General features: G+C 41.3%; 1 long non-coding RNA gene across 1 annotated transcript in view; it reads left to right on the top strand.

Annotated features, from left to right (window-relative positions):
• Positions 1–17291, top strand: part of LOC140105820 (uncharacterized) — a 572683-nt gene extending 555392 nt beyond the window's left edge. Inside the window, exons 5-6 of the long non-coding RNA XR_011850643.1 lie at positions 15080–15103; positions 16665–17291. This is a non-coding gene — a long non-coding RNA (uncharacterized lncRNA). The remainder of the gene's footprint in view (positions 1–15079; positions 15104–16664) is intronic.

Genomic DNA, 17291 nt, shown 5'->3' with positions numbered 1-17291 from the left:
GATTTACGGATGAAAGTGAGAATATTTGCTTTACTTTATAATGTAGGTTCTTTAGTATTTTGATTGTTTATTTGTTTTCATTTAAAGTAATCAACCGGCAAGGGAATTGTATAACGCTATCTATAGGTCGTATATATCATTGTCATGAAGGATGCCTGGAATACGCAGACATCACTTGGAATTGCCACGTCAGATGCCTTTTGCTGCAGAGTGATGTCACGTTTGCATGCTGCTAGAAAGCGAATCTTCGCTGTGGGCAATAAAGCGATGTCTAATTTAATGGACACTAAAAGCTTAATGCTAAAAATGAATGCCTGGCAATGCATTGTGTCTTTTTATCTCCCCTTGCCAAAAGCAATGCGCACACCCATGATGGGAGAATATGCTACATAGGCCTGATTATACACTCACTGGCCACTTTATTAGGTACACCTGTCCAACTGCTCGTTAACACTTAATTTCTAATCAGCCAATCACATGGCGGCAACTCAGTGCATTTAGGCATGTAGACATGGTCAAGACAATCTCCTGCAGTTCAAACCGAGCATCAGTATGGGGAAGAAAGGTGATTTGAGTGCCTTTTGAACGTGGCATGGTTGTTGGTGCCAGAAGGGCTGGTCTGAGTATTTCAGAAACTGCTGATCTACTGGGATTTTCATGCACAACCATCTCTAGGGTTTACAGAGAATGGTCCGAAAAAGAAAAAACATCCAGTGAGCAGCAGTTCTGTGGGCGGAAATGCCTTGTTGATGCCAGAATGGGCAGACTGGTTCGAGCTGATAGAAAGGCAACAGTGACTCAAATCGCCACCCGTTACAACCAAGGTAGGCAGAAGAGCATCTCTGAACGCACAGTACGTCGAACTTTGAGGCAGATGGGCTACAGCAGCAGAAGACCACACCGGGTGCCACTTCTTTCAGCTAAGAACAGGAAACTGAGGCTACAATTTGCACAAGCTCATCGAAATTGGACAATAGAAGATTGGAAAAACGTTGCCTGGTCTGATGAGTCTCGATTTCTGCTGCGACATTCGGATGGTAGGGTCAGAATTTGGCATCAACAACATGAAAGCATGGATCCATCCTGCCTTGTATCAACGGTTCAGGCTGGTGGTGGTGGTGTCATGGTGTGGGGAATATTTTCTTGTACCAATTGAGCATCGTTGCAACGCCACAGCCTACCTGAGTATTGTTGCTGACCATGTCCTTCCCTTTATAACCATAATGTACCCAACATCTGATGGCTACTTTCAGCAGGATAATGCGCCATGTCATAAAGCTGGAATCATCTCAGACTGGTTTCTTGAACATGACAATGAGTTCACTGTACTCAAATGGCCTCCACAGTCACCAGATCTCAATCCAATAGAGCATCTTTGGGATGTAGTGGAACGGGAGATTCGCATCATAGATGTGCAGCCGACAAATCTGGGGCAACTGTGTGATGCCATCATGTCAATATGGACCAAAATCTCTGAGGAATGCTTCCAGCACCTTGTTGAATCTATGCCACGAAGAATTGAGGCAGTTCTGAAGGCAAAAGGGGGTCCAACCCGTTACTAGCATGGTGTACCTAATAAAGTGGCCGGTGAGTGTATACCTGTGATCATGGAACGTTTTGTGGTAAGGTGGGATGTAGACAAAACCTTCCAACAATGTCTCTCTGTTCAAAATAGCCGTATACAATTATCACATTCTTTCTACAATATCCAGATATTAATAAAAAAAAAATTGTTGTAAACACTGTGGATAAGGTTCCCACATCCTTGTGGGTTGCTTTACTTACACCCTTCTGTCTAGTTCATCCCAAAATAGCTGAGTTTTACTCTTGAGATGTAGGTCTACAGGTTCCTCTTCATTTCTTTGGTAGTTGTGACATGACGGAAGTCTGTTTCGGATTATTACCCTGCTGTGATAAGAAGACGTGTGCGAGCCCTTTTGTCCAGTGTGCCAGTTACCCTGTGCTGCTCTGGATCCACTAAAAGAGCCTGAAACATTAAGCTTCCTCCTTGATGTCAAACACTGAGGAACCATTCTGTCATCTACTCAATAATGTTAAAATATTCTGTGCAATATAACAAAGGTAACAGATTTTTACTATTGTCCCAAGACCTTTGCTTTATTTTTTTGCAATCTTGGCATAGTCAGGTCTGTATCTGCCATGAGACGGGGTGAAGTCCACGCCTCAGGTGGCAGATTTAGGACCCTTTAAGAGGTGGCATTTTGCTGGCATGTCCATAATACCTAAAAAATCAATTATATTGACACCTTTAAGGTGCTGGTGTATTTGATAAGCAGAGAGGTGCAGCACAGACTGCCTGTGTGCACCGCTCTGCAGGACACAGGCGGCCGTGTGTGATTACGTCATCAAGCCCGCTGTCCTTTGTACTACAGACAGCGCAGCTGCCAGCAGCAGGAGGAGATATCGAGGATCTGCTGGAGGCTGTATACAGGGGGACTGGAGGCTGTATACAGGGGGACTGGAGGCTGTACACAGGGGGGCTGGAGGATGTACACATGGTGGTTAGAGGCTGTAGGCTGGGGCTGGAGGCTGTACACAGGGGGTCTGCAGGCTGTACACAGGGGGTCTGGAGGCTGCAAACATGGGGGTTAGAGGCTGCAGGCTGGGGCTGGAGGCTGTTTATGCAGTGGGGAGGGTTTAATTAGGGCACCTAATTAATTTTGGGAGCTGTATATATAATTCAGTTGGGTGACTATATAAAAAATGTTTTATGTGAGGAATAGTGTGTTCAGTCATGTTGTGAACATAATATATATTAAGTAACGGTCTCCATTATACTGTAAGTGACTGTGGTATTTTTAGGGGAGCCGTGTGGAGTTGTGCTGCATAGAGCTAAAGAAGTTTGACTGTGAATTCAGCAGAGATAAACCATGGCCAGGAGAAATCGTAATAAAGTTCTCTACCTGATAGAACAGTTCATAACCTGTAAGGTACTAGGTACTAGATGTCACTAATGTCTGTGTCACTGACTGAATACTGGTGTGTGAGATCGCATTATCGGGCACGGGGCAGAAAAAAGGCTAGCATCGGCCCTGAGCATAGTTTACTTACAGATATTGGACCCATCAAACGTTCAAATAGAAGTCATCCCTCCAAAATTGAAATTGAAATTCTGGAGAGAAGACCAAGAAGATTTGTGAGTAGGGATGAGTGGACCCATTCAAGTTTGAACACTCCCCCCTCCACCCCAAGATTGGTGCTGGCACTGTTTACAGGTCTTACCCTATAAATGGCTCCGGCAAAGCCATTTTCCAGAGGATCATCACTCCCCATGATGTTTTAGTGGAGCGACAATCAGAGTAAGTGGCAGTGTCGAGACATCTGATCACAGATCTTACTGGCACAGGATGAGCCAAATGCCGGACCCAAACTTTTTGCTGAAGTCCGGGTTCAGGAAAAAAACACTTTTGAGTTATCTTTGGCTTTCTTGGCAAATTACCTGTAAGGCAGCCATGCTCTTATAAGGCTTATAAACTAGAATGTATCTGTTTCCTTAAAGGGGGTTATATACACTTTCATTTACCAGGTGCCAGAGAACTCTGTGGATGCCTTGATTCAGCCACAAATTGTGTGTCCGGATCAAAGGCCCCAATACAGTCTGTGATGACATTTTGTAACACTAACATATCCATTGTAGTCAGAAAGATCTATTGGTTGGGACGGCAGTACATCAAAGATGTCACCTCACATGTGTAAAACAGAAAGACCTGCTGTAGTGTAGACACAGAGGAGCAGAGGTATACATTGGCTCGAGCCTGAAGAATCTATTCTAAGATAATGCTATTTGACACTGTGAGATGAATAGAATAAAACAAGCCCTGTAGCTAGTTGAACAAAGAAGAATAAGACATGAGACCTACAGAGAAAACCTTTCATATGTGGCTGAACTTTTTATTTACTGACAAAATTTCAATATCAGATAAATGACTGATGAGACCCTGTAAAATGGAACTTATCCCCAACTTTTCCCTACTAAACTACTAACCCCCCTATGTAGTATATGAAATGTCATTTCTAGATTCAAGCAAATATGAATCTTCTAACCTAATTTTCACATGGAATTAGTCAAGTTTAGCGGTTACAGGAAGAATTTCACTTCGGAAGACCCTATTTTTTGTTCCATAGCAGCTAGAAACATTATTTCTGTGTAAACATGATTTCAGCAGGACAGGGAGCCTGGGGGAGCACCAGGACAAGGGGGCCTAAAGAAGGAGGACAGAGGAGTCTCGGGAGAACAGGTGGCTTAAAGGAGGAGGACAGCGTAGAAAGAAGACAGAGAAGTCTGGTGGAGGACAGGGGGCCTGGGGGAGGAGGACTGAGGAGTAGAAACAGGAGTCTGGAGGGGGAGGACAAAGGGATCTGAAGGAGCAGGACAGAGGAGTCTGGAGGAGTTCAGGGGGTTTGGAGTAGAAGGACAGAGGGGCCTGGAGGTGGACAAAGGATGTCTAAAGGAGGACAGAGGAGCCTGGAAAAGAATATAAATAAATAAGGAGAGTATTTTGTATAACAATTAATTAGAATAGAGCAATTTAAGAACACAGTTTTGAACGATGGTCTTTTTAGTTTCACAGTGTGAAACTTGCAGTCCCCCTTGCAATAAATTTGACTCATATAATGTGAAGTTGAGGTTAGAAGAGTCAGATTTGCCTGACTTGGGGAGAGATTTTGTTTGTAGGTAAAAAGGTAATTTTTCACATAAAAAAGGGGATTCTAGAAAGGACATTCATCCCCTACCTGAGGGAGCTGGTAGTTTAGTTGGGTAAAATCTGCTGACCGGTTTCCTTTAACACTGCCTGGGACGCTTAATGAGATAGAAGGTTTAACTGAGCACTGTCAGTCCTCTTGAATGCAAGCTGAATCTCTGAAGAAGGTATGGTATGGTCCAGTGTCCCCCAGCCCCTGGCACAAGATGCCTCCTAGTTCAGCAACTGTACTCTTTTTCTCAATTCTTCCATTTTATATGTGTGTTATTGTTTCTCCGGAAAATATTCTCTACAACAAATAGATAAACTACAAAACCATAATAGCTGGTAAGATTCTTAAATGATCCAATTGATCTAGGGAACAGTGGAGGTCCCAGACATACCATCACTGTTTAAAATGAATGGGCACCCTATATTCATGTTGGGCCACCCTCTTCTTTGGCTTATTAGTAGCGAGGTAATGTCTCTGTAATATATACTTTTACTGCACACCAGCTGATTTGGAAGTCTGTTATTCCATTTGAGAAGATAAGGAATGAAGGATGAACCAAAATGGAGTTAATTACATCAAGTCATCAATGTGCAGCATCATTAGGAGACTATTGACTTTTTCAAGGTCATATCTTCTAAGCTTTCACTTCTCCATATGTTCCTGCAGTATTGATTACCTTCTCGTTTAGCAGAAACAGACCATACAGTACAATTTTAGAGCTTTTATGTTGCATAAAGCTTAGAAGGTTGGCTTATTGACAGGATAAATGCATCAAAAGAGGTTTTTAAATTTCCTTTCAGTTATATTGTAGAACATTCTAAACCCTGGACTGTTACTCATGTTGTATGTTTTATTTATGAGGGAATCATGATGAGAACAGTCCAGGTGTAAAGGGCCTGTAAGGGATATTTTTTTCAGAATGTCGGATCATGAACGATCCTTAAATATATATGACAAATAGGAGGGAAACTTTTTTTTGGATATTTGAACTTTTTTATGCCTGTTTTAAAGTGATTTTGAAAGCAGAAACTGGCACAAAGTTTTGGTTAGCCCTGAAGAGCTGACAAGGTATGAAAAGGCTTTAATGACAAAGCATTTATAATGTGAAGATTTAAGGGCCATCATTTTATATTTGGTCCGTTACCTTAAAATTTATTGCAGTGTTTTCTTGTGACATATGGGAGAGATTTAGTATGCCTTACCCGCCAAAGAAAGCCCTAAATCTCCCCTTCTCTACCAGTTCAGAGTGTTATCTGCCCCACACGCCACTTTGGCTGTATTGGAGGGGGCAGTGTACTGGCAGGGGCATAAATGTCCTGTCCCATCATATATACTATAGTCTCCACCTGAAAACCAGCAGAGAAAATGGCAGACGTCTCCACCAGGTCAGACCTTGTAGAGATTCCCCTCTGTAGAGGTTGTTAAAAATTAACAATTCTTTAAGGATTTTATTTTTTAAATACATTTCTGGTTCTGATAAGACCCATGAGCATAGTGAAAATGTTGCTGTCTTCTTTCCATGGTCTCAGTCTCCTGTGATCCATGCAGGGTCCATTATGTTTCTGCAGACTTAATACATGCACTACATGTATTGCATGTATTAAGTCTTATTATGTATTATGTATTGCATGTAGCATGCTGATAAACTATACTCAAGGACACAAGGTTTAGAATCTAGGCTCGGTACTAGTGGTGAATATAACCTCTCTGCTGCCTAAGGTGACTATGAAAAGGAAACCCCTTCAGCCCTTCTCATAGTAAATAATCATATTTTTACTTTAAGAAGCTGATGACACCTATTCTGACCTCAGGTGTGAACCAGTAGAGATGTTAGTGATTGCCGGGCAGGGAAATTGCTAAGCTAGACATTATCTATTCAGTATGTGTTATGATTGGATTCTAAGATCAATTGTGGATGTAGGTTTGATCAGAAGTTGATTGCTACCCTGATGTTAACCCCCCCCCCCTTGCAAATGGTGCTTCCTGAGGTAAGAGGTTCAACTTACCTCATGGGAGATGCACTACTTGCATACATCTCTGCTATCCCCCAACACACTAAATCTGCCATGCCTTCCTGCTGTGCCTCCCCAGATAGAGAACTTATCTGTCTGTAGCTTGTAGTTCTCCTCATCTTGCTGCCGGCAGGAACTCTCCTTTCTGTGTGTCAGTGTGCATCAGTGAGTGAGCTCCATCCTGGACTGCAGGGGGCGGGGCTAGAGTACAGGGAGCAGAGAAAGAGAAACTTAGCTCTACAGCCATCACACAGAAATCCAAGATGGCTGTCCTAACGTCAGAAGTTACAGGATTGTGTCTATTGTGTACAGCACAACTGATAAAGACAGGTTGGACTATAACTGCTGTATATTTTTTTAAAAACTGTGAATTAGAGAATGTACTATTTTGTTATCCTTAGTACATTTAAGAAACTTGTCTTAGTGGGAATACCCTTTTAAGCTACATTCACATTGATGTGTTCTCACCCGGCTGTAGCATATGTCTGGGCACTGGATAGGAGGAGGGAATGAGCGCTGCTTACCATTCCCCTCTCCATAGCAAATAGCACCCACCGGATCGCCATAGGCGTCTATGGGGATGCGTCTGGTCATATGCGTCCAGTAATATGCATCCACATGCAGCTCCTGTGAATGTGCGTGTGTATATTGGTTGAAAGTCAAAATAGGTTTTCACTCGGTGGGCAATTTCTCTCTTCAGGGGCTTTCAATAGTAAGTACACATGTACACATGAAATACTATTTCATGGTCTTCTTTTCCTCCAAAGATGTTTTAATATGCTAATGAGCTCCAGGAGGGATTACCAGCGCCCCCCTGGGCGCCATTTGCATAGACAATAATATGCTCCCCATCCCCGAAGCACTTGCAGCTCATTAGCATATTATTATGTGTGTCGGAGCAGGTATACAGTATATATATGCATTGTGCAAAACAAGTATCACTGAGGTATACACCAACACATAGTTCAGTGATTGTTTCAGCTTTTCTAGCTAGCAATCTATGGTTTGTTGCCGTCTTTTACAGCGGTTGCTTATATCTGTTTTTTTTGTTATATTTCGGTTTTACTTGAAAAGCAAATTTAAAGAATAAAGTATAATGCTGCACTTAGTCTGAGACACTTTAAACCTAAACAATTTGACAGTAACATCAGAAGAAATGGAAATACAAACAGAATCTCAAAAGAATAGAATGCTTTCCTCTAATAGGATGGGATTCTGCAGTGGATGACAAAGCAACATTTGCTAATTGATGTCATCATTTATAATTTAATAACTTCATAAATTGAGGCAAACTGTGTCAGGTGTTCAACTGGACAAGTAATTCCTGGAACTAGTTACTTTAAATTATGTCTATTTTAGGTCATTCAGTCCACAAACCCCTAATGATCAGGTGACCTCGACCCAAACCTTGTCATCAACACTTTCAACATTTTCTGTCAATCTTCTTAACTGGTTTATTGACAGCAGACGGCACATAGACCAAAGGAGTTACCATCTAAATTAGACTTCCAGTGAAGCAATCCAGCTAATTTTATTTTGACCCCCTACACCCCTTACTTAATTGCATTGAGCATAATAGAAGAGAAAAGTGTGATAAAAACTTGGTTCCCTGTAGTGCAGCCTCCTCTCTGTTCTGATTAGAGACCATCTTGAAAGCTTAAATTGGTTGTCCACTGTCAATCTGATGATGCCTCCATGCAGCATCACAAGGGCAGCGAAAGGATGTAGAGTGATATCCTTATTTCTGTCTATTGTAATGTGCCCTTCCCCTGAGGAGAGCTTTGTGATACAGCCTACAGGAACTGAATCATACAGGGAGCCTTGTGCCTGAGATGGTAACAGAAAAGCATGTAATTCACAGTGGGTCACCATGAGGATACATGGCCCAAATAGAGAGAGGGGTTCCAGGGATTTTACGAAAGAAATAATCCTAAATAAATGAATATTTCCTTAATAACATACATTAAGATATGGTGACTTTATGAAAGAATAGAAAAGTTACTAGAGGGCTTCTTTAGAATGGTTATACACCTGACAGGTTATGCTCAGCTCACACCTTTGTCAGAACTTTTGTTGCATTCTCTATTTAAGGAAAGTGTAACAGAAACTAAAAACAGAATGTGAATGGAAGGTCTTCAGTTCATCTTCCATCCCCCATAGACTTCAATGGACCTTCCATTACAAATCCAATATTAAAGGGGTTGGCCACTTTTCAATAAATCTATCTCTGCATGTATATGTGCCTGTGTCTTTGCCTCCTTTGCTAGTTTCAGCCTTTCCCTGTGCTTTCCATGCTGCTCTCTGTATACATTCAGAACTTCTTGTTTCTCACTCCTTCCGTCCGTCCTAATGGCATCACCCACTGTGCCTCTTTCTCTCAAAGTCCATCTAACTTATGGACACAGGGAGAGGAGCGGGAGACAAGAATGAGTCCTAATCTCCATCTGATGCCCTTCCTATTCATCAGCATTTAGACATGGAAACAATGATCTACAGAGAGTTTACAGACAACAGTAAAGTAGCAAGACTGCTAAATCACTTGATGATTCTTATTAACCCCTTAATAACAAGACCCATTTTTAAATTTTGCAACTTTTTTTTATTTTTTTACTGCAAATGCAGAGAAATTGTTGAAAAACACATATGCACTATTTTCTTGTAGGCTTGGCTTTTATGGCTTTCAATGCAAGATAAGATGCTTCCATTTTGAAGACTGTATGTCTTTTTGCTCACATTTTTTAAAAATTTTTATATGTTACAAAATGGCAAAAAAGTGCAGTTTTGGACATTTGATCGCTGTTTTCCTGTCTGTGGTTTGTTGCCAGGAATAACTGTTATTATATTTTGATCTATGAAAAGGGGAGTGATTTGAATTTTTAAGGTCTTAAAAAGTACCAAGGTTGTCATAGAGACAGATCATCGCTCCCCAATGACATTATGAGGAGAGATAATCTAAGACAATGTGGCGGCACTCACACACCAAAAGGTTACTAGTGGGTATTTGCTGCAGTAAAAAAAATTTGTAACTTTTTTTATTTTTACTATTTTTCAGACCCCCTAGGGTACTCTAACCCTAGGTTGTCTGATTGATCCTACCATATACTGCCGTACTACAGTATTGCAGTATATGGGGATTTTGCTCCTCCTTCCGGGTTGTCATGGCAGCCAATCACCGCTCCCCGTTGACGTCACAGGGAAAGACTATCTTCGCCATCTTTTTGAAGCCACCGGCAAAGTGGATAACACTCGTGATCGCTGCTTGCAGTGTTCACGGTAAGTGTTTGCGGCAATATGCGTCGCTTACTATTATGTCACGGGTCGGTAAAGGGTTTCAGACTTAGCATTAGGGTGTTAGAGTTATGCAAATGAAAAAAATGTTTTAATTTGAAGTTCCATTAATCCAGAAATAAACCATTTATGAATTTGTTGTTTCCATTAATAAGGAAATTAAAAAGAAAGTGACGTTGTGGGAATGCAGTACTTATACAGACACCAGCAAAACCAAGTTACGTTGTTGTTCGTCGATTACGTGGGATCCTCTTGTCAGTGATGACACCACCAGTGGTGCTGAACCCACTCTCTGACAGCACACTAGCCTCAGGACAGGAAAGCACCTGCAAGGTATAGAGAAATTCACCCAGAAATTCAATGGGGAGGACCCATAGTTTAGTAGCAAGAGATGTGTGAACAGATAATATTCCACCGTGCCAGTCACAGTCTGCCTCCTGGTACATACCATATCCATTGGTGGTGCAGGAAAATTTAACTAAACGTTCCACATTATGGTCATGATAACTCACCCTCCTGAGGTGGTGCTAGTGTCCTGCGGCATTGGTGACTTCCTCCTTTATGCTGCCACTGTTGTGTATCCAGACAACTCAGATGTCAAGGCGTAGTCACTGGAGCATATAGTGGCTCATGTGGCCCAGGATGCCCAGAGGCAAGGACAAGCTGACAAGCTGTCCTTGGAGAGAACGGTCTCCTCCCAGTCATGCTCCATTGATGTCCGTAAGCTACTGCGGGTGTAGCACAACTCTTCCTCGTCCTGCTCCAAAACTGTTCCCTGGTCTGACAGTATAGTAGCAGTCCACCAATATGGGAACCACCCTGCAGGCCTTGTGTGGACTTGCCCAAAGCTGCTAAATGGTTTTGGCTGTTGTTGCACACCATCTTGCTGGGCTTGAGATGCAGCAGCAGCAACTACTCATCTGTCTGCTCCTAGATCCAAGTTAGGGCCTGGACGAGGCATTTTGGTGCTCTAGGCAGACGTTGCGCCCAGTCCTAACGGGAAAAATGAAATGCCCCCTATTAAAAGAATAAGAGAGGCCAACTGGTATGGAAACCTCTATAATAAGGCCTCCCAGCCATGAATATAGCATATAAAAGAAAAATATGTCCCTCCAGTGAAACTGTGTTGCCTATACCAAAAAGAATGTTGCAAACACATACATTTATTCCAGCAATGAATATACAAAACACATGGATACCAATGACTGGGCCTCACATATAAATATTCACCAGCAATGAATAAACAGCACATAATGATATCCTGCACTTATAAATATAGACCAAAAATTTATGTGCTACACACATCATTATATACCATCATTAAATATACTTCACATCTGGACTGCACTCAACACAGACATCAGTTACGGTTAGACTGCCGCTGTCTCCTATGTCAGTGTTGGTCTGGTCCATTCCGCTCTTCCTTCTGTTGTCTCCTTATTGTTGCCAATACTTCTCCATTAGATAGAGAACGTCATGAAAACTTTTCCAGGCTGTGACTTATCACTGCAAAATTTGCTACCCGGGTGATTGTGGCCTCTAGACAACACCTCCACACTCCTTCCCTAAAAAAAATCCCATTCAATATAATGTCCCCTAGATAACAGCAAAGTGCCCCATGCATATACAGATAAACACTGCTATCCATCAATATACTAAAATATAAATTACCATATGATTTCCCCCTCATTAATCCGGTAGTCCCAATACACTTCTCCAGCCAGCCTGCCCCTCTCTGTAGTATATAGCCTGCTACCCTCCATTGTATACAGCCAGCCAGCCCCTCTCTGTGGTATGTAGCCAGACTGTCCCCTCTGTAGTATATAGGCATCCAGTCTGCTCCTTTCTGTAGTCTATAGCCTGCCCCCATTGTATACAGCCAGCCAGCCCCCTGTAGTATATAGCCTGCCCCCTGTTGTATAAAGCCTGCATGCCCCTCACTGTAGTATATAGCCTGCCCCACCAGTTGTATATAGGCAGCCAGCCCCCCTTCAGTATATAGCCTCCCGCTGTAGTATATAGCCAGGACCCAAAAAATAATAAAATAATACTCACCAACCTGCGCTCCCTAGAACCACAAGGTCCATCCCGCCTTGCGGCGTCATCTCACTCTAGGACCCAGACAGAGCCTGCTTTCGAATGGGCATGAAGCTGTTTCATTGGCTGCCTCTGCAGTCAATCAAGCACCTTTGTGTTTTTTTTCTGAACATGTTCCCGGATACTGAATTATGACTGTTCAGGCTCCGTTGGTGCCGAATCATTGAAAATTCCGTAGGAACCCAAACTTTATCCTTCCGATGTGCCTGTCTAAAATAATAGCACTATTTCTTTAACACGGGAACTTATAGGTGAAAAATGACCATATTCTATTTTTTATTATAGTATTGACCCAGTCATCAATGAGCTTAAATAAGTCCTGTAGAAATATTGGTGCAGCCTAAAATGGGCTATTCTAATTCTGCCATTGCCTAAAATGCAGACCTCTATTACTGACTTTAGCGGTCATTCAGTTTTTTACTAAACTAGTCTTTTCATTTACATTTCACTGTATTACTTGAGGTATTTGTCACACCTAGGGCAGATCCTCTGTTGTTGTTAGATTGAATGCCTATGAGAAATAAATCAAACTAATTGTGTCACAATGAAGCAGGCACGTCTTAACATTCTTCACATTGCACGATCAGTTATTTCAGCAGTCTACAAAATACTAATATCAACTTGTCACGTATAGATCATAGGCTGATTTAACGACCTTACGTACTAGAGTAATTTCAATGAGCCGTGCCTGTTTCACTAATTCCATGGGTATGTATAGGGCCAGTTTTAGACAAAGTGGGGCCCTGGGCAAAACTAAAAGTGGGGGCCCGAAAGAAAACTCCATTTAGCCCTGCACAATAATAACAGTTTACAAACAGTAGTAGGGTAAGGCAATCTGTTATATAGGACTGTAGGAGAATGTTATAGGAGATAGACAGATGATAGGGAGATTGATAATAGAAAATAAGTATCAAATGATAGATTTATAGATGCAGAAATATAAAGTATATTTTATATATATATAAATAAATAGGATGGATAGATAGACAGAGAGATGGATATAATAAGTGAAAAAACTAAAAACGGCCAAGTCGTTAAGGGGTTAATCAACAAGCTAAATACCGGTGTTTTATGCATTTGGTTGAAATTAGTGCTTATTCACACATTGGGACACATTTACTTACCCTTCCTGCACGATCCCAGAAAGTTTGTTGTCCGACCAGAATGCACATGTGCGCCGATTCACTAAGATCGTGCGCCCGATTTCCTGCATTCCTGGTGTATGCAAGTGCATTGTCTTGTGACACAAATTGAATCTTAAATCTCACGCTTATTACGAATTAGACGGCCCGCCCCTCGATTTCTGTCACATGAAAGCCAGCGCAGCTGCGCCACAATCCGATCGCGTGCGACACAATCCCCAGTAAACTACCTGTCACACCGGCGCAAATCCCCCAAATTTTGAAAATCTGTCGAAAGTGCGATCCGCTGACCCTTAGTAAATAAGCCCCACTGGTTTTTCTTAGTATACTATCAGTGATTTTTGATGATAGCATACAGACACACTTGTATGAATAAGCCCTTACACACAATATTGTTTTGAGAGGTTTTTTTTTAATAAAGTTATATAAGCTAAAGCCAAAAGTCTATCATAAAAAAGTATACAGAAAATACTAAAACTTCAACTCTATAATCTCCAAAAATGCAACAAAAAGACCGCGTGACTTCTGCTTGTGCTATGGCTGGAATAAAAGTTGTGTTTATTTGGACTGTGTGGTATTATCTTTGAATGGGATCCCATACCTAGATGAAGTCCATGTTTTTGGTGAGGAACAAACCTGCATGTATCTTTATGTGCACATTTAATCTTTGTATATGGAAGAAAAGTGTATGTAGGTCACACATTTGTTACCTCAGCCTACCTTGACCATACTGACCCAGTCATCATTAGGCTGATCCCAATCTTGTACACATCTTTTCTTTAAGGTGTAGCAGAATAAATTGTCACAATTATGTTAAACACAGTTTTATATGCGATTTATTTATATTTGTATCCAATGTTCTCAAATGATTCATTAAGGCAGAGCGCTTGTATATGTAAATAGCTGAAAGAAATGACATACCAGATGTGACTGACTCATGGAATGGGACTTCTAGTGTTGTACTGTCCCTGCCCTTAATTTGTCCTCTCCCAGGTAAAGACCTTACAGAGTGTCAACAGTGGAAGGACAAGTCAAATAATCTTTACAAGGCTTCTCTGTTGTCAAAAAAGTTTTCATGGTAACTATTTCAGATCTTTTGGCAGATATATCATATAGGAAGGATTACTCTTACATTATTATGTATTTATAGGTTTATCCTTGTATTGAATTGGCATTTTTCTATTGAACCTGGATCTCAAAAATGGTAGCGTGTTCGGAAGGGATCCTTCCTTTGCTTTATTAAATATCCATAGTTTCAGAATTCTAGGCTATTTTAGCCATATGGCAAAGGATGCAGGATGTGGCAATATGGAGCCCCAATTGGACCTAACTTGATCTTTGCATCCTCATGACATTAATAAAGTTGTGTGCATTGGCAATAGTCTGTCATTCTATGTGTTATGTGTGTGTAATTGTATATTGCACATAGGCACATTACAGTACTAATTCTCTAATCCTGCATATATGGGCACAGTAGCACTACTCATGTCCTGTACATATGGTCACTGCACAGTATTACTACTCCTGTCCTCCATATACACAGTTCAGCAGCTCATGACCATTGTACATGGGGTCATGTTAGTATTACCACACCTTTGCTGCATGTATGGACACAGCAAATTTGTAACATTTCAAAGTATAATCCTGTTTCAACCAAGAAAATCCGAAAATAAAATTGACTCGCTACAGCAGTATTAACCAAGACATATAGAATATATATAAAAGTACAAGACATTGATATAGGACGTGATAGTAATACAGTATATATAAAATACACAAATATTAAATCATCTTAATAAAACATACTCTTTGGATTTCTCCCAGGTCTGAGAGAGAGAATACTTGCAGGTTAGTAGGTGACCAAAAACTTATTTCATGCAATAGAATGCAATACGATATGCTTGATTTTTTTTTTTTAATTCTGTCTCTTTCCGTTAAAATGTACCATATCACCGATCCATTGATTTCAGCTGCTTTCAGCACTAGAATTGATAGAAAAGTTTTTTAAAACATCCAAAATGCAAGTGGGAGGGACTTGACCAAAACACATATGCGTTGCCACTGAAACACTTGAGTTTTGGAGTGAACACCACATGTTTTGCATTCTGTTTTGCAGAATACCGGAGTGGCTGGCGATCGCGGCCTAGTGCACGCTGAAGTCAAGGTGCTTGGTATGGGGACCGGAGGGCTGTCCACAGTCTGGCAGGTCTCCAGTAGGTGGTGTGTGCAAGAAATATGGACAGATAGGCTTGAAGTACTGGTTCTCCCTGGGGCAACACCTGAGTGTCTGTAAGACAGGTCCCTGGGTAATTGATGGGAAAAGCCCATGGTGTATCCATGGATCAAAAGGAGGCAACGTTGTGCAAATCAACTCAGTTCTTTATTGAACAACAGGTAGGAGGCAACAGGCCAAAATGGTGGTCGTGGAGAGGGGTCCGCCGGATAAGGCACCAGCCTGATGATATATGCAGGCTGGGAGAATTTAACTGGAGCTGTATCCAAACTGTGAAAGCTTCAGCTCTGGATTAGAGTCTCCTGACTCGGTTCCTGGGATTGTTTTTTTTTTGTGTCAGCGCTGAAGGTGTGCTCCACACTCTATCTCTCTCTTCACTCAGACCATGTGGTCTGGACTGCTGACAGACAAAGACCATGAGGTCCGACAGACCAGCTAAGACCCGTGAACTCCCCCTGCACAGGCATTTTATACTCCCCCTGGTCAGGTGGCATTACATCTCCAATCACACTCCAGTTTCCAAAACAGCCAACTGGTTGGACAACACTTTACACCATTTAACTGCTGCTTTGCCAGGCAGAATCTACAGCTGCAAACTTACCAGGTTCATGACTCCCTCTGACAGCTCCTAACCTGGAGAGGGCGCTATTCACAAATACCAGCCTGCCTATGTATTGTCAGGGGTGTTGCACATTGTGGTGCTCATTCCAAAACATATGTGTTTCAGTGGAAATGCATATGCATTGCATTGCATTGCATTTTGGATGCACATAAAAAGGAATCCAGAACCCCATATGTGAACATATCCTATATTGTTTTCAATCTTACAAAACACTTCTGTTTTTATATCTTATTTGTATTGATGAACTATTTACAATTAAAGATCATAGGGGGTCCAACAAGTAGAATTTGAGTGGTAGTTGATACCAGCTTCCTCTGCAGTTACAAACAATACAGAGAGCTTAGCAAGCTCTAATCAGAGTGTAGTGGTTAAGATGCAGTTACCAGAATCAGCCACTACACTCAGAATGGAGCTGCAGGAAATGCTCTGTTTTATATGATTGGAGGATCCTGAGTGTTGACACCAACAGATCTGATGTTGTATTCTGTGGATGCCCAATGACCAAGTGGCAATATGTGAAGTTTACATATTAACTGATTATCTGGTTTATTCAGATTACAGATGATCTACTGCAAATGAATTGTCTTGTTGTCCAACTAAAGACTATCAACAAAGAATAGGTTGTTATACACCAAATATCTTCATACATTGGGTGAGAGCACAAGATATCTTGTTATGAATAAAAGAAGCACTCTACTATTATAACCAGTACCGACTCTGATCTGTGATACCATCTTCTGCCTGTGGTGCCTGTACATGTAAGTAGAATATCTACATGGCCTGAGCAGTGCCTTATATGTGGCCTATCGAGAAAGGAATCCTGATTGATGTCATTCTTATGCCCTGATAAGATATAGATGGTTGACATATAATTGACTAGAGGCAAAATTACAAAGATGGGTTCAGGATTTTATCCAATATTTTCTCATACAGTTCTCCGGAAGATGACTTATTATTGTTATGTTTAAAAAACAACTGTACAAATATTTTTCAAGGATGTTGTTGATGATAAATCAAGGGATACAAGAGAGGTGGACATGTAGATCAGACTGACCATGAGGCTTGTCTCTTCTAGAGGAAGGTGAAATGAGAATTTGACATTTCCTGTTTGTTTCTGTTTTTCCTTTGTCTGCCGTGTGAAGGAGTGTAATATTTCATGTATTGAATGTTTTATTCTTTGA

The sequence above is a fragment of the Engystomops pustulosus genome, chromosome 11 (assembly GCF_040894005.1).
Source record: "Engystomops pustulosus chromosome 11, aEngPut4.maternal, whole genome shotgun sequence".
In the NCBI taxonomy this organism is placed as follows: Eukaryota; Metazoa; Chordata; class Amphibia; order Anura; family Leptodactylidae; genus Engystomops; species Engystomops pustulosus.
This window is presented reverse-complemented; position numbering and strand designations above follow the sequence as displayed.